The sequence below is a fragment of the Dasypus novemcinctus genome, chromosome 14, assembly GCF_030445035.2.
Source record: "Dasypus novemcinctus isolate mDasNov1 chromosome 14, mDasNov1.1.hap2, whole genome shotgun sequence".
Lineage (NCBI taxonomy): Eukaryota > Metazoa > Chordata > Mammalia > Cingulata > Dasypodidae > Dasypus > Dasypus novemcinctus.
This window is the reverse complement of record NC_080686.1, coordinates 101,835,841-101,842,344: the sequence shown is the minus strand read 5'-3', so window position 1 is coordinate 101,842,344 and position 6,504 is coordinate 101,835,841. Positions and strand designations below refer to the sequence as shown.

At 50.1% G+C, this 6,504-nt stretch overlaps 1 protein-coding gene across 1 annotated transcript in view; it reads left to right on the top strand.

The window, feature by feature from the left end:
• The first annotated feature begins 331 nt into the window (after positions 1-331).
• Positions 332-6,504, top strand: part of FAM135B (family with sequence similarity 135 member B) — a 309,804-nt gene continuing 303,631 nt past the window's right edge. The window contains exon 1 of the mRNA XM_058276084.2: positions 332-695. The gene's annotated coding sequence lies outside the window, so the exon portion shown is untranslated. The remainder of the gene's footprint in view (positions 696-6,504) is intronic.

The window sequence follows — 6,504 nt, the reverse complement described above, 5'->3', positions numbered from 1 at the left end:
GCAGGACCTCGGCCTCCCCGCAGCGCCCCCCTCCCCCCGGGCCGCCCGTGCCTCCCGCGCCTCCCGCTGCGCCCACTGAGCATGCTCGGGGCCGGCCCGCCGCGGGCGCCCTCCATCGGGCGGGCGGGGGCTGGCGGGGGCAGCCTGCCCGGCCGCGGCGCCTGTCGCCGCCCGCGGGTTCGGAGGTGCGGAGCGCGAGTGCGGCTGCGGCGAGGCGAGCCAGCGCGGGCGGCGGGGCGGGCGCTCCAGGCCGCGAGGGCGCGCTGCGCGGCGCTGGGCTCCGGCGCGTCCCGGCGGGAGCAGAGCCCGAGGCCCGAGCCCGGGCGCGCGCGCCCGCAGCCGTTGCCCTGGGACGGCGCCCCAGCCCGGCCTCCCCGCCCCGCGGCGCCGGGGCTGCGGTGCGCCCGCGGCCGGGCAGCTGTTGCATCCGGAGGGGGCAGCTGCGGAGTTCCATAACCATAGCAACCGCATCAGCACCGCGGCGGCGGCGGCGGCCAGGGCAGCAGCCGCTCGCTCCTCCTCCAGGCAGCGGCGCGGGGGGGACCCGAGCCCCGGCTCGCAGGTGCCCGGGACTCCGCGGTCCGCCCACCGCGCGTCGCGAGTGGTGGCGGCTGGAGAAGGCGCAGAGAGGGCGGCGGGGCACCGGGAGCTTGGCCGCAGGAGGTGAGAGAAGGGAGCCCTGCGGTGGGAGACAGGTAGGTGAGAGCGCGCCGGGGTCCGCAGCGGCAAAACTCTCTTATCGGTGGCCGTGACGTTTCTGGAAGCGTGGTTGCTAGTTGGGTGGCTTTCTATTACTTAACAGGGATTCCGCCGCCAAACGTGGTTTATCTCCCTGCATCTCCGCGTCCCTGTCCTCCAGGCGCACATCTGGGCAGGTCTCTTGAGAGGGCAAGAGGGGACCTGGGCTGTGGTCAGTGGCGAAACATTTTGGGTTAATGCAGGCGACCCCGCAGGCATCCCAACCGGAAAAAAAAGAACACCTCTAGACCCAGCTCCAAGGAGGTCCTTGACCAGTGAAGCCAGACCAGGTGTGGAGCGGAGGGTGCAGTGGTAGGGATCCTCTGAAACGCGTTGGCTTAGATCCGTTCTGCCTGTGGCTTGGCGGGGGACAGGGTTTGGGGGGGGGTGGCACTGCAGCTCAGCTATGACACAGAGGGACGAGAGAGCAGCACCCACGCTCTGTAAACTCACCTTCAAATGGACAGGATATGTAGACAGCAGAAGAGTATTACCATTTGGGAACCCAGAGATCTCTGTGGAGTTCATCAGAGTATTGCCATGCACTACAGGAGGTGGGTGGGGGTGGGAATAAAATGGTCAATCCCCAGTTCTGCCCCCTCTCCCCCTGATTTCAAACCCCTCCCCCACTATTTCCAACAAGACAGGAACTACACAGAGCATAGTGACACACTTTGTCCCTTTTGCCACCCCCAGGTGCAGCCACTGGCAAACTCTCTCCCTTACAGACAGCTAGGGAAATTCCGCTTGGGCTCTCCCTCTGCACTAGGAGGGCATTGCTTTCCGTCAGGTTGTGATGCTCTTGATATTAGAGCCAAGCGGTACCTGGACTGTGCACACAGCGTTGGACAGTTTCCCACGTCTGCATGCAGGCCAGGGTGAGGGGCAGGGTTGCGGACAGAGTCCAAACCCAGGTGAGTCGGGAGACATGGTTAAGGGAATAACTGGGTCTGACAGCTCTTGCGTATGGATAAGTGGGTCTCTGGGTAGTTTCCAGGATGGGCAACCATCAACTTCTAAAGGACTCTGTCTTACCCTTGGGGGACAGTAATGCGTCCCAGTTAAAAGGTCATGTTCTTTAATTGGGCTTTTAATTTATGCTGTAGTTACGTTGCCTGCGGCGATGTGATTTAACCAGCATTTCACCTGGGATTCATGTCATAAGAAGGATGATATAATTGTATTCTAGGCAGACGGTAAGGTGTAGAGAAAAGAGAACAGGAGGAGGGAGTCAGAAAGTATGCCTTTAAGCTCTGATTTTATCTCACAGTTGCTACATGTCCTTGAGTCACTCCACCTCCTGAAGGCTGCTTTCTCTCATCTGTAAAATGGGGATGCTTACAATCCCTGCAGTTTACCAGGTTTGTCATCGAATGGGATGATGGAGAGGATGGATGGGGAAGAGCTTTTCAAAACCCAATGCATCGTGCAAAGAAAAGAAATCATCATCATTTTCTAAAGAAACTCCTTTCCTTCGATCAGCAAATCATTAAACAGACATAAGCTAGGAAAAGGGAGTAGAAATATTTGCCGGTGACTCACAGTTGAAATGCTGTAGTCTGATCCAAGATACACTCAGGCAAATAGAAAGAGGGATTTATTAGGGGGAGACACAACATGTCATCCATCCTTTCTTACTCGTGTTGAAAGTCAAGGGCATTGCTATTCAATGCAGTACGCTTTGAGTCTGGGAAGACTGAGGTCTGCATGCTCAGGGTTGGACTCAGCATTTTATAGTGTAAACAGGGATTTTCAGGCAGCAGGGACTCACCTAAATGTTGCTAAATAGATGTATTGGACAAATAGTGAGCTCACTGTGGATAGAATTCAACTTCACCTAACTCTGCACTGTAATGCCAGAAGTTTACCAAATATTTGTCTAATGAGTCTGAAATTGACTGAATGTTTACAAGTTGATTTAATTGCTAAAGGAACCGTAATTTCTGGAAGGATCGAGGATTGTGTTATACTATTTCCTGCTCTTTTATACTCTTGCTTTTGCACATATTGGTCTCGCTGCCTAGAATGACCATTTCTTACTTTTTTATTTCTTTGCATGCCCAGTTCAAATGCCCCTTCCTATGGAAAGTCTTCCTGGATTCCATCCTCTGTGTTCCCAAAGCCATTTGACCTGCCCTGTGACAGCCTGTGCTGCATCATATTGTCAGTGCTTGCACACATACCTGCCCCTCGCTAGGTTTTATGCTTCTTGGGGGCAAGAAGCTCACCCAATTCTACCTTGGTTGTGGCCCCAGCACCCTGTGCAGCATCTACCCTGGTGCATATTTGTGGGAGGAGTGAATGGGTCTCACCTAAATCACGACCATCTGTACAAGGGGAGACTTTCATAAAAGCTGTGGCTGCCATTCCCCTGTCTTGGTGAGTGTGGCAAGCCTGAGAGATGCTTACTGGCCTGTTATTGTGTATTATTTAGGGTAAACCCACCAAAGCAGAGTAAAAGAAAACAGAAACACATAATTCATCTTAAAATGCCCATTTTTTTCCAAGTGGGCATTTTTTTTGAATAACTGTAATCTGGTATTGAATGGCCTTCAAATTACATTTACTGGAGACGTCTGATAGGCCATTTCAAACTTAAAATGTATTTTTCTCTCTTTAATGTATGTCCTTGATTTAAGCTCTAGTCTAGTGGAAAAGCACATAGATTAGAATAAGAAAGACTTGGTTTGACCCAGGTTTAAGAGGACCCAGAACTAAAGCACTTGATTTGGGCCTTCGTTTTCTTATCTGTAAGACGTGGACAACAATACCTAACTCACAGGAATGTTATGAAGTAATTATTTTTGTTAATGCCAATGGTAATGGAGAATTAGTAGTTGTATAGTAAAAGTAGTTAATAAACTGTAAGAAGCTCTACCCAAGTAAATTATTATGACTCTTCTCCTTCGTTTTTTGCCTGCAAAACGAGCAAAATTCTTAAATCTAATTACACATTGTCAAACAAGTTGGCTTCAAATCCTGGCTCTTCTACTTAGTTGTATGTGACCTTCAGTAAATCATTTTGTGCCTCCTGCCATTTGTATTATCTGCATATCATTATAATGGCATCTGCCTTTCAAGATGGGTTGGGAAAATGTACATTAAGAAAATTGCCATGGCTGGCACTCAGAGAATGATATTATTGCCAAATGATAGAAGGTTCCAGACTTTTTTGAAAATGCCTTTCCTTCCTCTATTTCATTGACCTTTTAATGGAAAGGAGAGAGAGAGCATGCATGCAAGATTGAGAGAGAGTGGGAGGGAGTGAGAGTGGGAGAGGGAAATACTAAGATGATATATAAGTTCCCACTACCTGGAGTCTACTTTTTGATTGGCATGTGAAATCACAAGGGAATCTAAAGAGCTAGAGATTTAGATTCAGGGATGAGTCCTCTCTCCAGCCCAGGCACCAAGTCCTACAGGACTCTTGAACTGGCCATCTTATCTTTCTGGACTGCAATTATTTCACCTAGAACTTCACTGCGTCATTCCAGTGTCCCTGTCTAGCTCTGCTTCAATCCATACACTAATCCATACACATTTCTCTTCTACAAGGTTATGTCTATGGTCCCCTGACTATTATTTTGGGACAAGTCTCTGTACCTTGTCAAAGCTCTAGCATTCAATGTATTATTGCACCCAACCTCTGCCTCCACCCTTGAATCTTCTTCTTTTTTAATTGTTCCCTGTGTAGAAGGTTAGACATGCCCTAGGTGAGACTAAGACTGAAAGGATTGTTGAGTAGACCATGCCATCTCTCCTTGTCCCAGCCCCATTCTTATCTCATCCCAAGAGAGCTATATGGAGCCTAGGTTTCCTTTATTCAAAATACAAGAAACTGTAGGAAAGAAATACCATTTGCTTGAGAGAGTTGGAGGAGATTCACAGAATATCTTTAATATCTCTTAAGATTCTTAGACCCTGAGTGTAAAATAATGCCAATTGTTTTTGCTTATGTATGAATCATTTCCAAGTGGCTATATGCCAATCTCAGGAGTAATCCCTGGTGTAGGGGATTTTAGCATCACCAGGGGGAATTGGCACTATTGCCAGGTCTCTGTCCTGTCATCCTCCAGTTGGGTGTGGTTGGAGAGGCACTGTGCTGTGCCTGGTACAGGATATCTGCATCAGTGCCGTATGCCATTCTTTGTGCCAGACCCTGAGATTCTACTGTGAACAAGATCAGGTCCTTGCTTGAAAGAGCTTAATATGTAGTTAGAGGGTAATGCATGGAAACAGACCAGAAAAAGCAAACAGGCCATGCAGGGGTCTGTGGTAGCAGAGAAGGGGTTCTGACTCACTTCCATGGAGAGTTTGCCAAGGAAGTTTTCCAAAGGGAGGGGGTCAAAACTTGTGTTTGAAGGAATTTGCAAGTGGAGACCAGAAGGAAGGGCAATCAGAGAGGGGTGGGGGCATGAAATGCACTGGAAGCAAGAGGTAGGGAAGCAGTACAAGGAAGTGAAGGTAACTGGGCAGGGCTAGGCACAGAGGACAAGGGCAAAGTGGTGCAAGTTGGGACTGGGGAGATGGGTAGGCCCATCTTGAAGAGCTTTTTGAAGCAGACTGAGGGGCTTGTCCTCTCACCTGAAGGTCAAGGAACCGCGGAGTGATTTGAAGTTGAGCAGCAGGGAGGAGACTGGGTGAGAGGAGATGACAAGGTGGCATGAGGCATGGATCCCATTAGGAGGCTCTGCAGGTCAGGGATGCTTTAGATTTGGGCCATGAGAGTTGGGACACAGAGAGGGAAAAGAGAGGCAATGGCATGAAATGAATATTAAGGAAAGAGGGAGAAAGGGCTTCAGAGAAATGAACAGACTATGTTGTAGCTCAGAGAAATAGACATCTTCTGTGGAACCCTCTCGAGGCTTTTGACCATTGATACAGGTCCAGAGGAGGGAGGTGTCCTGAGGAGCACTCAGGGCTTTCTTTTCATCCCCACCACAATCACTCTGGTACAAGCCCCAGGCATCTCTCACTTGGACTAAGAAACCCATCTCTGAACTGATCTCGTTGCCTCCACCCTGCCCCCCGACAGTCTGTTCTGCACATGGCAGCCAGATTACATGTAACACAGATTACTCTTTTCTACTTAAAGCCCTTCTGTGGCTTCCCATCTCAGAATAAAACCCAAAGCCCCTGGCTTGGCTGAGAAGCTGGACATGACCTGCACCCCTACCCCAATCCTAAACAGCACCCCGTCCTTACTCTCCTACCACTTTCTGCCACACCATCCAAATCCCAACATGCGGAAGTCCTCGCTGATCCCCAGCACAGCTGCTCCTGCTTCCTGGGCACTCCTGCTCGGATGAGCACTAGGTTGTTCCCCCGCTTTCTTCTGGCCCCAGCTTGGATGTCATCTGATCAGAAGGTTAGCCCTCCCATCGATGCTTATTTCTAAAACAACAGCCTCTTCTTTTGGTTTATCTTTCTTTATACTACTTATTGCCATATTGTAATCTGCACTGTTTGGTTCACTGCCCAACTCCAATGGTAGAACAGAATCTCTCAAGCAGGAAGGGCTTACATTTTTTTTTTTAAAGATTTATTTATTTATTTAATTCCCCCCCCCTACCCTGGTTGTCTGTTCTTGGTGTCTATTTGCTGCGTCTTGTTTCTTTGTCCGCTTCTGTTGTCGTCAGCGGCACGGGAAGTGTGGGCGGCGCCATTCCTGGGCAGGCTGCTCTTTCTTTTCACGCTGGGCGGCTTTCCTCACGGGCGCACTCCTTGCGCGTGGGGGATACCCCACACCGGGGACACCCTTGCGTG